Source organism: Vicugna pacos, chromosome 8 (genome assembly GCF_048564905.1).
Source record: "Vicugna pacos chromosome 8, VicPac4, whole genome shotgun sequence".
NCBI lineage: Eukaryota > Metazoa > Chordata > Mammalia > Artiodactyla > Camelidae > Vicugna > Vicugna pacos.
In genome coordinates this window covers 10,880,222-10,901,909 of record NC_132994.1, presented here as the reverse complement: position 1 = coordinate 10,901,909, position 21,688 = coordinate 10,880,222, and the positions used below count along the sequence as shown (strand labels likewise).

The following is a 21,688-nucleotide window of genomic DNA, read 5'->3' as shown; positions in this document are numbered from 1 at the left end:
CCCATCATGAAATAAATTTAAAAAGACAGTGGGAGACAATAAACTATATCCCATATAGTTATTAGGAGAAAGGCCATTTGATTATTAATCACATTAAGATGGGCATGGCTCATATCTGGAATTTCATTAAATTCCATTAAATTCATTAAATTTCATTAAAAGTGAATCAATGACAATAAGGAAGTGAATAGATTATTGATGTCAAAAGAAATTTCTGTTATAAATCTGGACATGCATAACTAGCTGCTAATAACCATTTTCTAAGTCAACTTATCAATTTAAAACTAAGACCACATCAATTTATTGTCACAGAAAATCATAGTTATTTATCACTGTTACTTCTTAATAATGTAATTGGCTGACACACACTTTTCATAACTCTCCAGTACCACTTACTAAATTTCAGATTTTTTACAACATTTTTGTTTGTACCTGAAAGAAAGAGTTCTCTTATCTAAGCTCTGAAAAACTACTGTTGAGTATTCTGTTTCACTGGCGGTTTAGTTGTTTACTTACCTTTTTCAATACTTAATTCTGTAGCGGATAACTTAAAGAGGAAAAAAAATACAATAAAAGGGACTTTAGAAAGTAGGAATGAAATGAAGCTAGTGAAGAGGTTAGCTTGCAGACTCGAGCCCAGGGGTGCTCAAGCCAAATTCCAGCTCCACTGCTTATTAACTTCTACTAATAACTTACCCTTTCATGTCTCGGCTTACACATCTGCAAAACAGTGAGTGTGACAGCTCCCACCACACAGAGCTGTTGTGCGTATTAAGTGAACAGCAAAAATGCTGAACCCAGTGCCAGGGACCTAGTAAGCGCTCAGTGAGTGTTAAATGTTACAATGTAGGATACTAATATAAAAGCACTGAAGGTTATATGTTTCATCCATTGACCCTTGAGAAGTTAAGTGCTAGAAATAAGATCTATTTGTCTAGAGTTAATGCAGTCCTTTTAGAGGGCATTATGAGAAGAAAAGTTCATCACAAAGAGCTCTCCCATAAAATAGCCATAAACCATGACTGTCTCTCCAGGATGACTGAAGTTCACGTGAAAGCAAAGACGAAGTACATAGCCATTAAGCTGACTTTAAAATTCTGTGACTATGATTAGAAAAATGGCCTCTGCTATTCCTTACATTGTAATTGACTCTTGCCCTTTTGTAAATGCAGTGGGGCTTTTTGAGAGAGGCTGACGTGGAGGCCAGGACTTACATTACACGTGACGCAACTGCGGTGGAAACCACGGAAGGGCTTGCTCGACACCGGTACCCTCATTTTTTGCTCTGGCACATCTTCCGTATTTCAGAGACTGGGGAGCTAGAAAGAAATTTCCCCAGATGCCTCTGCAGCTAGGATTTTGAATATGAGCTAAATTCTGCCAACGAGAGCACTCTTTTGAGAAAGTGATTTGGAAGGGCACTACGGGAGAGAAGCCGGGCACGGGGCCCGCGTACACTGGGGCGATTGCGGCGGAGGGGGCGTGGTCCTGGCTTATCCGGCCGGTGGTCCTGAGGCTTCCTACGTTTTCAAGTTCTTAATCCTAGTAGAAGCAGCAGGATGTTATCTTGGTGACCCACTGGTTTAGAAAGTAATTCCTGTAAACTTAGTCTTCCCAAAGGTGTATGGATCTATATATTCACCGGGAGGGTTCACAGACCTCAGTGCTACATTAAAGTCTTGAAATACTCAGGGGTGGAAATTCTTACCACATGCCCAATATATCTGCCTACTTGACCTGTGTGGAAAGTAAAAGGATCTTGGAGAATGGTAGTGAATTATTGTAAAATTAATCAGTGGTGCTTCTAATTACACAGTGCTATTATTCCAGATGTAGTTCCTTGCCTCTGTCACTTGCTAGGCAGGTCTTGATCTGGGAGACAGCAGGATACTTTTCCTGTCCTATTTAAGGCTATGTCAACTGACATAGCCATCATTACTCCATGTGATTCTGATCACTGAAACATTTCACAGGACATCATTGCTGGTAAACTGTACTGAAGATACCACGTTGATATGGCAGAGATTTTGAAGGCCCTGGTACAGTACATGCATTCCAGAGAATGAATCCCAGAATTCAGGTGCCTGATATAAACGGGAAGTTTCTGGATCTGATACATGTTGGAATACTGCCCACCGCTTAAAGTGAAGAACATGTTGTGTTAGTATGTGTTTCCTATCACTAATAAAAAGATACATTTGATGGGCCTTTGTGGATACTGAAGGTAACATATACCCATTTAACTTTTCACTTGGATGCACATACTGAGAAATCATAAGGCTGTGAACTTTGAGAAGGGCCCAGAGTAGCATATAAAAAGTCTCTAACTGGTCTAAGTTGGGGAACAAGAAACTCTGCCATGTGGCCCCTGTGACCAGTAAAAGTCAACATTCCTGGAGCTAATCGGTACACTCTGTGAGGCCTGTAGCTGGCTCTATGGAGATAATCACAAAGGAGAGTGCTTGGGTTTGGGGAGAAAGTCATTCTTTTATTTATAAGTAAATATTATTCTTTATAGGAAAAAAAGAAAACTCTTTGCTTATGCTATTTGGCCACAGTAGAGACTGAGTGACTGCCTGATTGTGGGACACCAAGCCCAGAGCCGCTCATCTGAACTGAGTGTTACCTAAAGTCAGGTATACAAGCAATATCCATCATTAAGTAGTTGCCCTGTATTAAAAAACTGGGATCAAGCAGGAACTAAATGCAGAAGTAAATTTTCCTTGAGTAGTTAGTTCCAACTAGAATACTGCTTCTTATAAGGATGAGTAATAGGAAACTTATGTTCTAAACCAGTGACCCATATGTGATGCTCTTTCTCCCAGAGCTGGAATGCATAGGTTCAGAAGCCAAGGTATGAAAGTAAGATCAGGAACTCTCAATATTACACCTAATGATTTCTTGGCAAAGTGTTCTTCCCATCCTTGTGACACTGGATTCTAGTTTAGAGGTCTACGTAACCACGTGAAAACGGTTTCTTATCAAGGGACCCAACAATGGTTTCATGAACTGGAAGCAGAGATTTCCAGCTGGCTGTACGGATTTCCTCATGCCATTATACCAATGACAAAAAGGGGTTCCTGTGCTGGCTGGCACAACTGATCTCAGTGACGGAGGAAAGCGAGGATTTACAGCACAGAGATGGCAGGGAAGACTACCTCTGGAAGCCCGGGACGCCCTGTATTACTGACACGTCCAAGTGGTAGAAGTAAACACAGTCTCATGAGGCAAGACGAACAGAAGGTCAGATCTTTCAGGAATGAAACTCTGAGTAAATCAACTAAGTGAGGTTCTGGCTGAGGACAAAGAGAGAATGTGATTGACATTGGAGGAAGAAAGTCAGTACAAATTATGGACTTACAACCAGCTGTAGAACTGAAGGTCATGATGGGTTATTTTTTCTTTGTGTGTGTGTATGTGTGTGTGTGAGTTATTTTGGCAGTGGTGTACTTTATAGCTTAGTCCATGAATTACAAGGTATCAAACTAGAATTGTGACTGGACTAGTAGGGGCATGATTATCACATGATCACATGAAATCATATCACATGAAATAATCAAGACTTCAAATTCTTCCTTTTGAGGAGAGGTCCATGGATGTTTGTTTCTGCAGAGCACTGGTACATTATGTTTTCAGAGCACACTGTTGTTTCTATTGAAATCTGGGGAAAGTTTGATTATGGGCAAAAGGGCACATACGCATATTGAATTATCAGAGGATAGGCTGGAATATCCATTTGAACATTCCTCATGCTTCTAGTGCTAAAGAGGCTAAAACTCTATTTCTAAAACTCTCTTTTTCAAAGAGAGGGTTCTGGATATAGTTTAAATTTTTGTAATTGGTTGATCTTGTGTAAGACAGAGCCAGAAGTACTCGGGTGAAAGGCAGATTGCAGGGCATTCCTTCTGAATGATAATACAGTTCGCAGCAGACACAGCAGGATTCTGGAACAGCTATGGCAGAAGTCCTCCTGATTTAGGAGGTTCCTGAAGATGACGGAAGTGCCATCGTTCTGGGACTGGCAGCTTTGGAGACTTCCGTCTCTGTGCTGCCTGGGTCATGGCAGAAGCAGCAGCAACCCGGATTCTGTGGTGTGGCTTATCAAATGGGATTTTAAGACAAATACTAGAACTGTGCTTAATGCTAGCACTCACCAAAGAGATACAAATTACCAGTAGAGAAACAGAAAATATTAAAAAAAAATAAAGATTGAAAAGTATGTGAAATAAAAATTCAAGATGGATGAGCTCAGGAATAGGACGAAGGTGACTAAGGAAAGAGTCTATATACTTGAATATAGGTCAACAGAACCTATGCCATCTAAGGAATGAAGAGAATCTCAGGAACATGTGGGACAATATTCACAGGTCATAAGTGTGACTGGGATCTAGAAGGAGAAATGGGACAGAACAGGAAGAAAATGTTTAAAGAAATAATGGCTGAAAACTCCCTGAATTTGGTGAAAGGCTGAATGTACACATTCAAGAATTGCATTGAACCCCAAGCAATAAATATGAAAAAAAAAGCCTAGGCATTATCAGAGACAAATTCTGAAACCATGGATTAAGAGACAGACCTGAGAGTAGTCACAGAAGAATGACACATTATATACAGGGAACATAATTCATGTAACTCTGAACATCCCATCAGAAACTATGGTGGGTAGAAGAGACCAGATTAATATCATTAAAATGCTAACAGGTAAAGAAACATCAACCCATCATTCTATATCTAAGAAACATTCTTCAAGAATGAAGGTAAAACATATTTTCAGATAAAGAATATAATTAAGAAAACGCATAACCAACAGGGTCGTAGTGTAAGAATTGCTAAGAGAAATGATTTTTATGCTTAGTAGAAATGATACTAGTGGAAAATTTGAATCTGAAGAACTGAAGGGCATCAAAAATGGTAACTGTTTGGATAAATATAAAAGATTATTTTCCCCTTAATTTCTTCAAAATACAAGTAAAATATATATGTAATATTGTCTTGTATGTGGATGTGGTCCTGATGTGAACAGCAAGACTGCAGTTTTGAGAAGGCAGTAAGAAACTGGGAAGGCTGACAATGAGGGAAGCAAGCAGATGAAAGTAAGACAGGCACTCAGTTCCCACAGCTGCCAGACAGGGACATGGCACGAAATACGCTTACTGGGACCAGAATGTGAGGACAGTGCTCTAGAAGCGCTACTAATCTGAGACGAAACCATCCATACATCCTTGAATCCCTGCCATGGAGCAGGTGGGAGCCCAGAGGAAGAGTTAAGCACACGGGTAAGGGTCAGCTGGCTGCTCGGAAAATAGGTGGGAGGGGCAAAGTCACATTGTGTGACAACACTAAGATGTCTCGTGTATCATGGAGCTTCAACATGAAGCAAGAGGTTTAAAACATCAAAAGGCAAGCGAACAGTTGATTAGGTTTAGGGCAAGGAGGACAAAGATGGGGGCCGTCTCATTATGTAAACATGGTGCTTAGAGCTCACACATAACGAAGAAAGAATTATGCATTTACTTTTCATTTCTCCCATTCAAAGGGATGCTCTTCAATTTGGAGATAATAAAAAATATTATAAATAAAAGGTAACGTAAACCAGAATTAGAAGTACAGATTCAATGAAAATCCTTTACACTACTTGTGCTGGACTCAAAGTGTAAAGGATTTTATCCTAAAGTACACAAGGTACTTGTAGATGTGACTGATAATATATTCATGACAACTGTGGAGAAATCACAAAAGGCACTAAAGGAATGGAAGTGGGCAAGTGATACATGGATTTTAGAGAATGTGAAAATAGATGTCTCAGTTCACAGAATAATATGTATGGATACTGAGACATTCTAGGACATTACCATGCAGAAAACTTTTGATAACTAAAGCATAAGATGCATATGATAAGAAGCATACAGAGTCCATTAGGAAAAGGTATCAATTAACAAAGAATGTCTGACCTTAATTCCTGTCCTATTATGATAGAGTTGCTATACTCAGTCAAAAGAAGTCCCAGACATAGAATACATGATTTCAACAAAGGCTCTGAGCAAGCCTTTAGGATTTCTTGCGCATACAACAGGGGCCCCGTGAGTTTCAGGCTGGGTGAATGAACTGCACATAAAGAGTGTGGATTATAACTGGAGAGGCTCCCCTAACATCACCCCACGGAATTCAGGCCTTTGGTCATGCTTTTAATGAATAATTTAAACAAAATCCTGCAAATCAAAATTTAAATTATGCAGTAGTGGGAGAGACAGTGCTGTGGTAGCAAAAACCAAGACTCAAATGCACTCTTTAGGCTGTAATAACTGGTCCCAAATAAGTGAAGTGAAATGGAGATATATGAAAAGTTACGTCTACTTAAAGTCCTATAACCTGTTGAAAACAAGAATTATAACCATAGGAACTTAAAATATCTTTTTCTAATCTGTTAAACACTTAACCAGGTAGAAGCTAAGGACAATTAATGTCCAGAAGAATCCAAAAGCCCCCAAAAGGCTGTTACCAGTGGCACCTTCGTAAAGGTCCTCATATTTCCAGAAGATGTCTCCTGTGGGCTTGGACACATGGGACAGGCAGTGATTTCTGTTAGACTTTGTCATTTTCAGAAATGACTTGTTCAAACGAATGTGACTGAGAATCTGGAAAGCTCCAGGGCCCTACCCAATAAACTTTAAAACAGCCATCTGCCTATATGCAGAGTGGATCTTGCTTATTTATGACCAACTTCTCAAAGGCGGTAGATTAACCAAACGAAATTTCATTTCCTTATCATTGGGGACTGTGTGACATTTGAAAGGAAGTCAAAAGTAAATAATAATAAAACATGGCATTTTATATGCTCAAAAGGATGTAGGGGGCTGTAGAAACCATGTGCCTTCTCATTTAATCAAAGGTTTTGTATCCTTGAGTCACTGACTTCTGTTTAAAGATGTACATGCATCTGCTATTAAGAGATATAGCAAATCACACTTCACAAAAGAATAAGAGAAAACAAGTGAATGCTAGCAAGTTTACAACTATAATTCTGTGAAACAAATTTAAAGAAAACAGTTTGAGATCAAAGGTATGTAATTACCACTGAGTAACTGGACAAGTGGTAGAGATTGGTTATGTGGAAGGACTGTCTTGGGTGTGCATTAGAAAGCTGAACCATGCCTTCTATTTCTATGATATCTAGCCGGATAATTCTGCTAATGAAGGAAACTAAGTTAAACCAACTAAAAATGTCTACAGAATTATGCTGGTTCCTTCCGCCTAGGAATTTAGGCAGAAGAGCTGGGATACTCCATCTAGCATCCCATCAACACTGATAACGGATTCTCCATTTTTGAAAGTATTTGAAAAAGGAAGCAACTGAGACTCAGAAATGTTATGGTGACACGGTGAGTGGCAGAGTCTAGTGCTAGATTCAGATTTTTGTTTTTCTAATTTGAATGCCTATTATCTCTGCTGCCAGTAAAGTAAAACAGGATAACGTGGCAACAGAATAGCAGAAAATAATATCAGTAAAAATACACTACAATTTATTAAGCTTTTATGTTGCATTATGTACAATGCTCAGTGATTATATATCATTTAATCCTCCAAACGACCCTGTGAGGAGGTATAACCTCAATCTAAATAATAGGGACACAGTCTAGAGAGAATAAGTAATTTGTTCAAAGTTAGATCAAATAAACAACAGAATTAGAATCCGCTGGTGCTGTAAACCTTTGTATACCTGCAGGTCTTACATCCCAGTCTCTCATGCAGGCATAACAAATCTGAAAGCCCCCAGAGCTTTCGTGGAAAATGTCCAACCACTTGCCATATTTTGATAAGGGTGTTATTACCACACTGAATTCAGGCCACAATTGCTGGAGTGTGCATTATCAATGTCTGTTAGTTGAGCAGCACCGGAAGCAAGCTGAGCCATAAGGGAAAAGACACTCATGCACAGGGACAAATGGGACGATGCACTAATAGGAGTACCCTATTTGCTGAAGCATCTAACGTTATACTTTGCTGCCCCTCTTATTTTCCTCTTATTCTGTAGTTAATATGTATTAATTGTATAAAGCAAGAAAACCAAAGTCTATTTAGGAAAGGAAAGAAATATTCTAGGGGATGTTACTTTAGGGAAGCTGGGGAAATAAACAGGAATGAAAATCCTCTTTCCATAAATGCTATAAGCATACCTATAAAACTTTTGAAATAACCAAAGTATTCAGTACTATAAACCAACACTAGTAATATAAATCTGGATTATCAGAATGGAAGTGACCATTCCATTCTAAGTAGGCAAGCAACTTAGAGGCAGAAACGCACAGAGAATTGAGACCTGGGACTAACCAAGGCTTTACTGAAACCAGCGTGAGCGGCCCTGCTGCTCCCCTGGCTCCCAAGGACCTGAGCAGTGCCAGTCTGTGCTGTGGGACAGACGCTGTCCTACGAAGATCTTAAAACTTCAGTGCAACAAGAGTGAAGGTAAGCAATCCAAACTCAATGGAAAATAAATCACAGAAAACAATTTTCAAAGGCTCTCACTCATATGAAAACACAAATACTATAAAAGTAAATATGTTACATCCGTTAGAGTAAAAGTTACTGCTGAAATTAATTACATAAAATGACATTTTTAAAAATAATTGGATGTGTTTAGATTCCCTATGAGGTAGAAGATTATTTATGAAAGTGCTATGATTCTAAAGAATAGGACACAACAAAATTAAAGCTATAATAATTAAAAGTAAATGGTACTGTAGAGCACAGGGAACTATATTCGATATTTTGAAGTAACCTATAATGAAAAAGAATATGAAAAGGAATATATGAATGTGTATGTATGACTGAAACATTATGCTGTACACCAGAAATTGACACAACTTTGTAAACTGACTATCCTTCAATTAAAAAAAAGTAAATGGTTATACATTCGCTCACTCTTTATAGCAAATATTGACTAAGTGTAGTCCACATGACTGCCAGGGACTGAAGTAGTCCCCATTATCTCCTAAAATTCAATGAGGAATAAAATAGGATTACTTTCACTTCAGTAGTTACTTCTGCTTAGAGTGGGCAAGATAATTTAAAAAGCCTTCAAAATGCAATCTGGTTTGATCCTGACATGAAAGGAGACTTTTCAGAAATTTTTAAATATGACTCATCTGTACAAATTTGGAGAGAACATATCAGTGGTGCATTTACATCATTAAAGAGGGTAAAGAACATTTAAGGAACTGAGTAATGGCTTTAAGGACAGAATACTGTAATAAGACTGCTAAGTGAGAAACAAAACTGATTAATATCTAACAGGATAAACCCCTATCATAACCTCCAGGCTAACTTTTTTCTTTTTTTAAAGGTCTGAGAGATTCTATGCGTTTATGCATGGACAGAGATGGCTGTGCCCACTAAGGCTTATCTTTTCCACTGTATAGAAATCCTTTACACCTATACCAGAGGGGAATCTATGGGTCAGTATGGAGCTTTACACAGTCAGGGTTCTGACAAAGCAGATTCCCTGACATTTCACTAACATTAGACGAGGCTCTGGTATGTCACCGACAGGATGATCAACCAATCTTCACCTTATTTCTAGGCTCTGGATAATGTATCTTAACACTAGATAAAGCAATCAATTTTAATGCATTGTTGAATTCTTAAGAAAGAGAGATCCTCAGAGGTCAAAAGAAAAAGAGGAAATAAAGAAAAATACAATAAAATCAGACGATTAACTCTCAGAAATGGATAAGCTGGGGTTGCCTTGTCAGCACAGAATTCTTAACTAAGTCCTCCAAAGTGAAGGAGAGGCTAAGATTCCCTAGGTTAAACCTAAAGAGCTAAGAATACTAATGGAAGGTGGCCTGGGAAACTTCTACTAGCAAAAGAAACTTCCAAATTAGTAATAGTAACATCAGTGGTAGAACTAGTATCAGTCACCTCTAAGACTGCAAAGCCAGCTAGGTCTACATGGGTCTGGAATTCAAATTCATGCTACCAAGTATTCCAGGAACCCCAAGCTGAGAAAGTAAGCTAATTTCTCCTGGCAACTAGAAGATACCAATTTAAAACCACCTTTTTCAGCTTTATTGATATACAATTGATATATAACATTAAGTTTCCTATGTACAATTTGATGCACTTAAATACTGTGAAAATGATTACCACAGTAGGGTTAGTTAATACCTCCATCACCTCACCTAGTTACCATTTCCCTTTTTGTGGCTGAGAACATTTAAAATCTGCTCTTTTAGCACCTTTCCAGTATATAATACAATATGGTTAACTATAACCACCATGCTGTACATTAGACCCCTAGAACTTTTCATCTTATAACTGGAAGTTTATACCCTTTGACCAACATCTCCCCATTTCTCCCACCCTTAGTAAACACCATTCTACTCTGTTTCTATAAGTTTGGCTTTTTTTTTTAGAATCCACTTATAAGTGATATCATACAGCATTTGTCTTTCTCTGACTTATTTCACTTCACATAATGCCCTCGAGGTCTGTCCATGTTGTCACAAATGGAAGGATTTCTTTCTCATGACTGAGTAATATTCCACTGAGTGTATATACACCACATCATCTTTACCCATAGACTGACACTTAATGTTGTTTCCTTCTGTATCTTGGCCATTGTGAACAATGCTGCAATGAACACAGGAATACAGATATCTCTTTGAGGCCCTGATGAATGAATTCCTTTGGATATATACCCAGAAATGAATTCCTTTGGATATATACCCAGAAGTAGAATTGCTGGATCATATCATGGTTCTGTTTTTCATTTTTTGAGGGATCTCCATACTATTTTCCATACTAGCTACACAGTTTACATTCTCACCAACAGTGCAATAGGGTTTCCTTTTCTCTACATCCTTGCCAACACTTATCTCTTGTCTTTTTTATGACAGCTGTTCTAACAGGTGTGAGATGATATCTCCTTGTGGTTTTGTTTTGCACTTCTCTGATGATTTGTGATATTGAGCATTTCTTCATGTGCCTGTTGGCACTGTATATGCCTTCTTGGGAAAAATATTCCAGTCCTCTGCCCATTTTTTAAATCAGATTTTTTTTTTCTTTTGCTATTGAGTTATCTGAGTTCTTTATTTTCTCCCATTCTATAGGTTGCCTTTTCATTTTGTTGATTGTTTCTTTTGTTGTGCAGAAGCTTTGTAGCTGGATGTAGTCTCACTTGTTGAATTTGCTTTTGTTGCTTGTGCTTTGGTGTCATATCCAAAAGTTCATTGCCAAGACCAGTGTCAAGGAACTGCTTCTTCCCTGATTTCTCCTAGAGTTTTACAGTATTAGGTCTTATGTTTAAGTCTTTAATCCATTTCAAATTAATTTCTGTGAGTGGTATAAGATAGGATGAGGGGTCTGACTTCATTTTTCTGCATGTGGTTATCCAGTTTTCCCAACAGAATTTGTTGAACAGGCTATTCTTTTCCCACTGAGAGTTCTTGGCTCCCTGTCAAATACCAGCTGACCATATATGCTGGGGTTTCTTTCAACTCTTTATTCTGTTCCTTTGGTCTATGTGTCTATTTTTTACTGTCAGTACCATATTGTTTTAATTACTTTAGCTTTGTAGTATGGCTTGGATGTGTGTGATGCATCCAGTTTTGTCTTCTTTCTCAGGATTGTTCTGGCAATATGGCGTCTTTTGCAGTTTCACATGAATTTTAGGGTTGTATTTTCTATTCTTGTGAAAAAGATGCCATTTTAATTTTAATAGGGTTACCATTCAATCTATAGATGATTTTGGGTAGTATGGACATTTTAACAATATTATTTTATTTTTTCTGATCCATGCATATGGAATATTTTGCTTTTATTTGTATATTCGATTTCTTTCATCAGTGTCTTGTAGTTTTCAGTGTAGAGATCTTTCACTTCCTTGGTTATATTTATTCCAAAGTATTTTATTGTTTTTGATGCTGTTGTGCACAGGACCGTTTGCTTCATTTCTTTTTCAGATATCTCATAGTTACTGTACAGGAATACAAAGATTTCTGTATGTTTATGTTTTAGCCTGTAAAGTCATTGAATTTACTGATTAGTTCTAACAGTGTTTTGGCAGAGTCTGTGAGATATTTTTTCATGTATAAGACTGTATCATTTGCAAATGGAGAAAATTTACTTTTTCTTTTCTGATTTGGATGACTCAGTGTTTTGGCAGAGTCTGTGAGATATTTTTTCATGTATAAGACTGTATCATTTGCAAATGGAGAAAATTTACTTTTTCTTTTCTGATTTGGATGACTTTTATTTCTTTTTCTTATCGAATTGCTCTGGCTAGGACTTCCAGTACTATGTTGAATAAGAGTAGTGAGAGTTTCACCCTTGTCCTGCTCTTAATTTTAGAGGAAAAGTTTTTAACTTTTCACCATTGACTATGATGTTAGCTACGGGCTTGTCATATATGACCTTTATTATACTAGGTATGTTCCTCTATACTTACTTTGTTGGGAGCTTTTATCATGAAAGCATGTATTCTCTCAAATGCTTTTTCTGCATCAATTGAAATTACCATATTATTTTTAATTTTTGTTCTATTAATGTGGCATATCACATTTATTGATCTGCATACGCATCCCAAGGATAAATCCCACTGGGTCATGGCATATGGTCCTTTTAATATGCTATTGAATGTGGTTTGGTGTATTTTGTTGAGAAATTTTACATATAAAATTATCAGGTATATGGGCCTGTAGTTTTCTTGTGATGCCTTTATCTGGTTGTAGTATTAGTGTAATGCTGTCCTCGTATAATAAGCTTGAAGTGTTCCATCCTCTTTGATTATGTGGTAGACTTTGAGACAGACTGGCATTAATTCCTCCTTAAATGTTTCATTGAATTTACCACAGAAACCATTACAAAACCACTCTTGAGGAAAACACCCCCAGTTTAGTCCTTCAAAATATCCACAGATTAAATTTAGACAAACACAGGCTAATAATAAAAACTGACCAAATAAACTTGAAAATAAACTATCATCCATTAAACAGTAATAACAAGTAACAAATTTGGATCTCTGAAGACTTCATACAGTAATTAGACTTATCAAATATAGGCTATAAAATAACTATGAATGAATGATGATATTTGAAAAAAGCAAAAGTCATTAGATCAAAGAAATTAAATATTAAAATTAAAAACTCAGTGAATGAGAGAAATAGCAGATTAGTCACAGGTGAAAGAAAAGTTATTAAGCTGAAAATGAATATGAATAAATCATCCAGAATACAGAAAAGAGAAAGGATATTTAATATATGAATAGAGGGTAAGAGACATAGGGAATAGAATGAGAAGATACATGTTCACATAGAGTTTTGCTCTTTTTTTAAAGAGAGAAATCTGGAGAAGAATCAATATAGGAAAATATAAAGGAAGAAAGTTTTGAGGCATAAAGAACAACAAGAATTCATAAATAAGGGAAGCATAATGTATACTAACAGAAAAGAACAATTAGACGGACAACATAATTCCTCAATAGCAAGAATTAAAGCTGTAACTCTTCAGTGTATTGTCTTCAAAATACTTAGAAAAATATATGTTAATCTATAATTGTGTACCTAACAGAACTATTCAAGAACAAAGAGAAAATAAGACATTTTTAATGAATAAAACGTGAATTAGTTCAAGACTTATAGAACTGTACTGAAGGGACCTCTGAAGGTTGGATTTAAAGGAAAAATAAATTGTTCCATGAGTTTCTTTCTGCTTGGTACTCTAAAGAGGTCTGTTTCCCTTTTCTTACATCAATTTAAAAAATTTTTTGGACCTATTTTTATATTTCATTTTAACCTGCATTGGAAGAAATCTTATCCAGATATTGACATTTATTGGATGTTAGTAAAACTACAGAGTGCATAGTGAGGAAAGGGAAAATAAATAAGATTTAGGCTTTTAGAAAGCTCATGTAAAAAGCAAACTCAATCTCAGTACATGGAATAAATTAAGAAAATAAAATAAGAAAAGCAGGTACATATAAAGATTAGATACTGTGAAAGGCAGATATTATTGAAGAAGAAAATAGAACAAAAGAATCAGATTGAATCCTCAAAGCTCAAAGTAAAGAAAGCTTCCTAGAACCAACAAAAGATCAGATACAAAAAACAGAAGTTCTTTTGGTTCTAAACAAAATCGGTACACAGAAACCAACACCAAGATATATCTAGGAAATAGTAAATCCTAGTTAAAAAGCAAGATTCTTACTATTTCCTAAGGCAGTTGGATCTCTTTAACAGAATAAAGTCACCAAATTCCAGTCCTAGAGCATCACTTAAAAATACTTCCCACATAATAGGTTAATATACTTATTGGGGGAAGAAAAAGGCAAAGTTAAGAAAACTTTGGGTGAAAAGACCTTGGGGTGATCAGTGGTTAATCATAATAACTACATCACATTGAATTAAAAGTAGATTATGGGATTAATTTTTTTAATCCTAGAAATAATGCCAGAAAATAATACTAATATCCATTAGCATTCTGGTCGGGTAATGATTTTTCTAGGTTTTGAGCAGTAAAATGATTAAGAGAAAGAATCACCTATATAAGAAGTTTGGACTGTTTATATAATACAACATTAAGTAAACTAAAAATTAAAATGTTGTACCATAACATTAAATAAACTAAAAGTGAAAAAAACATAATGAGAAAAAAAAATTAAATTTGACAAAAAAGAGTTAATGGTGTTAGTCAAAAAATACTTAACTATTTAATTGGTTTAAACCAGTTAAAACATTATTGAGAATCCAGCAGATTAATAGCAAAACATATTAACAGATAAGTCATACAGAAGTAAATAGAAATAGTAAATATTTAATAGTAAATATATATGAAAAGTATTCTACACCTCAAAATAACCAAATTAAAATTAAAATGAAGTATCACCTTATACTCATTAAACTGGAACACAATATAAATAATGTGATCGAATGAAAATACTGTATATTTACATTGAAATTATATTATTTAAACTGCTAAATATTCAACAATGTGGGAACAGGTAAGATTAGATTGTATCCACTAAAAATCATAAATATTACAATTATGTGATAACATAGAATACTTACAATGCACAGTGAAGTATAAAAATATTGGTATAAAAAAAAGTGATGCAGCAACATGGATGGCCCTGGAGAATGTTATTCTAAGTCAAGTAAGACAGAGAGAAAGAAAAATACCATATGATATCACTCACATTTGGAATCTTAAAAAAAAAAAAGAAAGAAATGAACTTATTTATAAAACAGAAACAGTCTTACAGACATAGAAAACAAACTTATGGTTACTGGGGGGAAAAGGGTGAGAAGGGATAAATTGGGAGTTAAAGATTTGCAGATACTGACTGGTATATATAAAATAGATAAACAAGTTTATACTGTACAGCACAGGGAACTATACTGGATATCTTGCAGCATCTCATGGTGAAAAAGAATATGGAAATGAATATATGTATGTTCATGTATGACTGAAGTATTGTGCTGTACACCAGAAATGGACACAACATTGTAAACTGACTATACTTCAATAAAAAAATAAAAACTGTTAAAAAAATAGTGACAGTTTTAAAAATAAAATTTACAAATATGTGTATATTTACAATGACCAGGTAGGAAACTTTAAATTTCTGGAGAAGAGTTTTGAAAATTAATCCAATGTAGTTTGAGAGTTGTACTGATGTTAATATTTCTGTTTAAAAAGCTCAATAAAACACGAATTTAAGAAATCAATTAGATTAATATAAATGTGACTCATACAACTGTCTAATGAGATACATATATTTTTTACCTATGAAAAGATATGCAACATAAGGCTCCTATTTTGAAAGATCCTTGGATGCTTTCCAGATCTGACATAAATGAAAATTAGAATAATTTTTTTCAGGGAAGTTGATTACAAATATTAGTTTCAAATGGAAACTTAAGGCAGTAAACATACAAAACACCAAAACAAAATGAAGACCTTGAAGCACCAGCTCTGCAGCAAAGTAAATTTTCCAGACTAATGGACAGAAGGCAGCAGTCACTTTTTAAAAAGGGAAATAAACAAGCTCCAATTTAATAAAACTTTGAAAAAGCCTTGTTCGGTTGGCTTCAATGACTTAGTGATGAGCAGGTTCTTACACACCGGTAAGCTCTCTGCAGCCCACCAGCAACGCGGTCCAAGCCATCATCAAGACGACAAGGACAGCGAGCAGACGGCACGCAGGTGCGGGGGGGAGCGGCGGGGCCGCTGCCCAAGGCAGCCCGGCGAGCATGGTCAGACGGGGTGCGTGAGATCTCTCTCCCCGCGCTCCCTGAGACCTCGGCCCTAAGAGCCAGTCTGCCTGCATTATTTTGGCCGATTTTAGGGAGAAGAATAGAAAAAGAAAGTGAAACAGTAAACTTGTTTTTGAAGAATCAAACATTTTTCAGAGTAGTGAGATTAGAGACATGAGAACAGGCTGCAGAGAGCCCATGAAGGCTAAGTTAATGACTGCTTTGTACGTGGCACACGGCAGCCGTCCTTCAAGACCGCGCAGGTTTACGGGGAACCGGGAGAGCGCAGGCAAAGTACAGAGAGCCCGACTGGCCATCAGTGACGACCAGCGCTCAGGTCTGCAGAGGTCTAAACAGAGAGGCAGCTCCGATGAGGACTCAGTGCCAGGCAGCCAAGGTCACCCTGAACATAAGAAATGAAATCTGGAAATCCCAAGCTCAAGGGTGCTCCTCGCCATGCAGGGAACTTTACGTTTCTCTTCTCACAAAGGGCGACATCTTTCAGAAGGATGCCGGGAACTGTCTAGAAGAACAGCTTACGGCAGCAGAGTCTTCTCTGAACTGAACCCACAGGGTGGGGGAAGTGTTGCCTTATTGCTTATACAAATCTCTCTTTCAGTACCTGAGTTATATCAAGGATAACGTACATATAATAAGAATAAAACTGTGTTACAGATAAAATATTGAAAAGCAGAAATATTTTAATAAACACACACACATACACACACACAAACCATTGTCATCCAGCAACAAGTACAGGATAAATTACAACTTCATTCAACAACATGATTGGATCCTACAGATGTAACACTGAGCAAAGCAAAAGCAAGACACTAAAGAATATTTATGGTATTTTATTCACAAAAAGTTCAAAACCAAAGTTAAACCATATTCTTTAGAAACACAAGCATAGGTGATATAACTGCTTCAAAAAAGGAAGTTTCTGGTGTAAAGGTCAGAAAGGTGTTTATGTCCAGAGAGAGAGAGGGAGGGGTGTTGGTCACACTTTGTATCTTGGCCTGGGGTGGTGGTTACATGGATATTCATTTTCTAATCAATTGTTAAAATGAGAATGTTGGGGTGTGTGTGTAACAAAGCACTTTTCTATATATAAGCTATATTCTGCAAGGAAGAGGCCTAAAAATCAATAATGCAGCCCTCATACTCTTGCAAACACAAGAGACCATGACAGAAGCTGAACCCAGGAACGTGCGGGTCAGCATAAGGACCATCCACTGAGAAGCCAGGTGGAAGATGCAGGCCTTAGCACATCCAACAGTGAGTTTTCTCATGAGGTGAGACTGAGCACTGTTCTAACGAGGAGAATAAAAATAGGAGTCCTGTCTAAGAGTAGATTCAAGTAGAAAACCATACAGGAAAAACAGGTACAGATGTGAAGTTTAGGCGCACACTCTTACGGATACTTGGACAGATCCTGCCCACGGTTTGAAGCTAGAATTTTGGCAGACTTTGTGTTGTTTCACCCAGACACTCCATCGCCCATCCCCACCCCATGGGAAAGGCAGCAACTAGGAATTTGTTTACAGATGGCTCACAGTCAACTCTTTCCAAGAGTCCACCAATCTTTTCATCAGTGCACGCTGTATGTGGTCCCTTGTTCCTCTATAGGTGAGAAAACTAAAGGAAAATTGATAGTGGTTATAGGAAGAGGAAGTGATGTTGGCTTCTGCAGAGTACTGATAACTTTTTTCATGTATCAAGGATGCAGCAAAGTCCGAGTCTGGGGTCGGGGCTTCCCCAGTGTCCAGAGGTAACCAGCAGAGACAGTCTGGGAGGCTGTGTCAGCAGAGGGGCATGGAAATACCTGAGATGACTTCCTCTGACTCCTGGGGCTTGATTTGATTTTGTTTCTCCTCATCTGGATCTTCAATTTAATTTGATCTGTGGGCTGATTTCTACTGAGTGAGGCAGATTTATTGTCCATCAGAGGCCAAAACTAATCTCCACATGTGTCCTCACTACGTACAGCATGGAGCGCTGTGGGGTGTCTCCATAACACCTTTTATATCACTTCTGTTCAACACTTGAAGTATGGAGCTAATATTTTATGACCAAGACATTTTTACTAACAGCAAGTGTTACTGCTGCTTTTTTTTATTGACATTTGAGACTAAGCAGTTCTCTTTTTCTTATTTGTAAAAGTTCGCTTTGTTTTGCCCCTGATTTCTACTTTTCTAGAGTAATAACTCATCCCTTACTCCTTTTCAGTCTTAAAATTTCTGTAAGCTATCGTGCTGTCTTCATCTGGATGGCTTCAGTTTTATTCTTCCCTCCTCACTCCTATGTAGCAATGTGTGGTTTCACTCTCCGTTCTGTAGGCACATACCTGTAAGTACAATATGACCTCCTAAACAATATAAAAGTAGCTGAATTAATAGATATTTTAAATTATTATGAATAATAGTAAATATTGAAACACTCAACTGGCAACTTTTGAGTCTAAAATTTATTATTTTGAAGTTGAATGACCCATATTCAATTCAATCCAATCAAATGTGGGTCTATTATTAAGAACATGAAATCAAAGCTTCAGATCAAATAAAAGCCAAAGATGGATTGTCAACATAAGTAACTAAGGAAACATTTAAACAGTTTACTCCCTAAATGATTCTCTGAGTTGTAAACATATTGCAACTGTGAACACCACTGTTTGGAATACTCTATCAATTCCAACTTGTTCTAATGAAACTCTCACCATCATCTGAATGCCACCATCATCATATTTATCTTTTAAAGGCTTTCTGTGCTTACCCCTTCAGGCTATAATTCATATCACAGTTCTTTTTCACACAAATCAAGGACTCCACTTATGACCTGGCTAGAGACTACAGAGAATGAAAAAATAGACATTAACACTGTTATTCAATGTAAACGCCCAGGCACCATTATACTCCGTGCATTATTATAGATCTTCCTTGACTTTCAGTGGGGTTACATCCTGATAAACCCGCTGTAGTTGAAAATATCATTAAGTTGAAAATGCTTTTAATACACCTAAACTACTGAACATCATAGCTTATCCTAGCCTACCTTAAATGTGTGCAGAACACCTACATTAGCTTATGGTTGGGCAAAATCACCTAACACAAAGTCTGTTTTACAATAAAGTGTTGGATATCTCATATGACATTGAATTCTATACTGAAAATGAAACAGGGTGGTTACATGGGTACAGAATGGTTGTACACCTATGGGTGGTTTACCCTCATGATCGCTGCTGCCACCCAGCATCATGAGAAAGTACTGTACCTCATATCACTAGCTCAGGGAAAGAGCAAAATTCAAAACTCAAAGTGTGGTTTCTGCCAAACGCATAATGCTTTCGCATCACTGTAAAGTGGAAAAATTGTTCAAGATGAATCATTGTAAACAAGGGCTGTCTACATGTGAATGTAAAAGAATGTCATGGTAATTATGTCCTTGGAATATTTTAGTCATTAGGACCCAAACTTCTTTGAAACAGACAGAAGTAGAACTTTGTGGCAGAGGCTGCCTGCCTGCTTTACCAGATCCCTTTCGTCTTCCTCCAACCCCAGTGTTAGATCACATCTGCCAGGGTCCCTTGCAGCTGGGGATGACCTGCGACTGAGTTCTGGCCAGTGACTGAAGATGGTATGCACAGAACTTCCAGTTCTGGCCTACCCTCCACCCCGTCTCTCCATCTGTCTTCTGGCTGGATGCACAGAATCCAGCAGAGGACCCAGGAACTTCTGGGATCATGAAACCACAACAACAAAGAAAGCTGGGCTCCTGAACAGCCACTTGTAAAGCTGCTCAAACACACCTGCTTAAAATGTAGACTCAAGGAGACTCTCATTCCACTAAACCACTGAGATTTGGGGGTTATTAAAGCAGTCAACCTGTCCTAACATGAATCCCATCACATTTTCCCCACTCTGTTACAAAGAACTCTACTAGATTCCTAATTTTTTAGTTTTAACTTACAGAGGATTGCATTCTAATTTTAATTACATAACTCCAAATAGATGAACTTCTAAAATAACTGTCTTCTTAGTTTTTTGCAGCTTTCCATGAAAAATAATAGGTAACACAAGTGAAGACTGGTAATCCTACAGGTGCTCAAATATCTAACTGCTGACAAGGCTCTGCATCAAACTGGATGGCTGAAGTGCCCTAAATGACCTTCTCTTTTAAAACTGTCCACTGTTTTGAATGGTACTAGCTTTTGCCATAAAACCAGCAGCTGGACAAAGGTAACTAATCCAGACACTAACCCATCACATGTGTTTGGATTTATATACACCTGCCAGATCAATGTACAAGATTTGTATTCAACTACTACTACCACTCAAAATTAAATGTTCAGCAAAGACTTAACTGCAAAAAGATCTTAGAAATCAGGTACACACATCAAATAGTTACTGTGAATGTCCAAAATTAGCCCCCCCAAAAGATAATTTTTTGTATCTTTGCTTGGATATATAAACATTATTTTCAAATTAGTATGTAGGCATTTTTAAAACATTTTTATTGACTTATAATAATTTTACAATGTGGTGTCAAATTCCAGTGTAGAGCACAATTTTTCAGTTATACATGAACATATGTATATTCATTGTCACATTTTTTTCTCTGTGAGCTACCATAAGATTTTGTATATATTTCCCTGTGCTATATATACAGTATAATCTTGTTTATCTATACTACATTTTGAAATCCCAGTCTGTCCCTTCTAACCCCCTAACCCCTTGGCAACCACAAGTTTGTATTCTATGTCTATGAGTCTGTTTCTGTTTTGTATTTATGTTTTGATTGGGTTTTTTTTGTAGATTCCACATATGAGCAATCTCATATGGTATTTTTCTTTATCTTTCTGGCTTATTTCACTTAGAATGACATTTTTGAGGTATATCCATGTTGCTGCAAATGGCGTTATGTTGCCATTTTTATGGCTGAATAGTATTGCATTATATAAATATACCACATCTTCTTTATCCAGTCATTTGTTGATGGACATTTAGGATGTTTCCATGTCTTGGCTATTGTAAATAGTGCTGCTATGAACATTGGGGTGCAGGTGTCTTTTTGAAGTAGGGTTCCTCCTGGATATATGCCCAAGAGTGGGATTCCTGGGTCATAGGGTAAGTCTATTTCTAGTCTTTTGAGGAATCTCCATACTGTTTTCCATAGTGGCTGAAGCAAACTGCATTCCCACCAGCAGTGTAGGAGGGTTCCCCTTTCTCCACAGCCTCTCCAGCATTTGTCATTTGTGAACTTTTGAATGATGGCCATTCTGACTGGTGTGAGGTGATACCTCATTGTAGTTTTAATGTGCATTTCTCCAATAATTAGTGATACTGACCATTTTTTCATGTGCCTATTGATCATTTATATGTCTTCCTTGGAGAGTTGCTTGTTTAGGTCTTCTGCCCACTTTTGGATTGGGTTGTTTTTTT

At 37.1% G+C, this 21,688-nt stretch overlaps 1 protein-coding gene across 2 annotated transcripts in view; it reads right to left on the bottom strand.

Annotated features, from left to right (window-relative positions):
- Positions 1–21,688, bottom strand: part of MEI4 (meiotic double-stranded break formation protein 4) — a 143,252-nt gene that overhangs the window by 47,404 nt on the left and 74,160 nt on the right. The window lies entirely within an intron of this gene.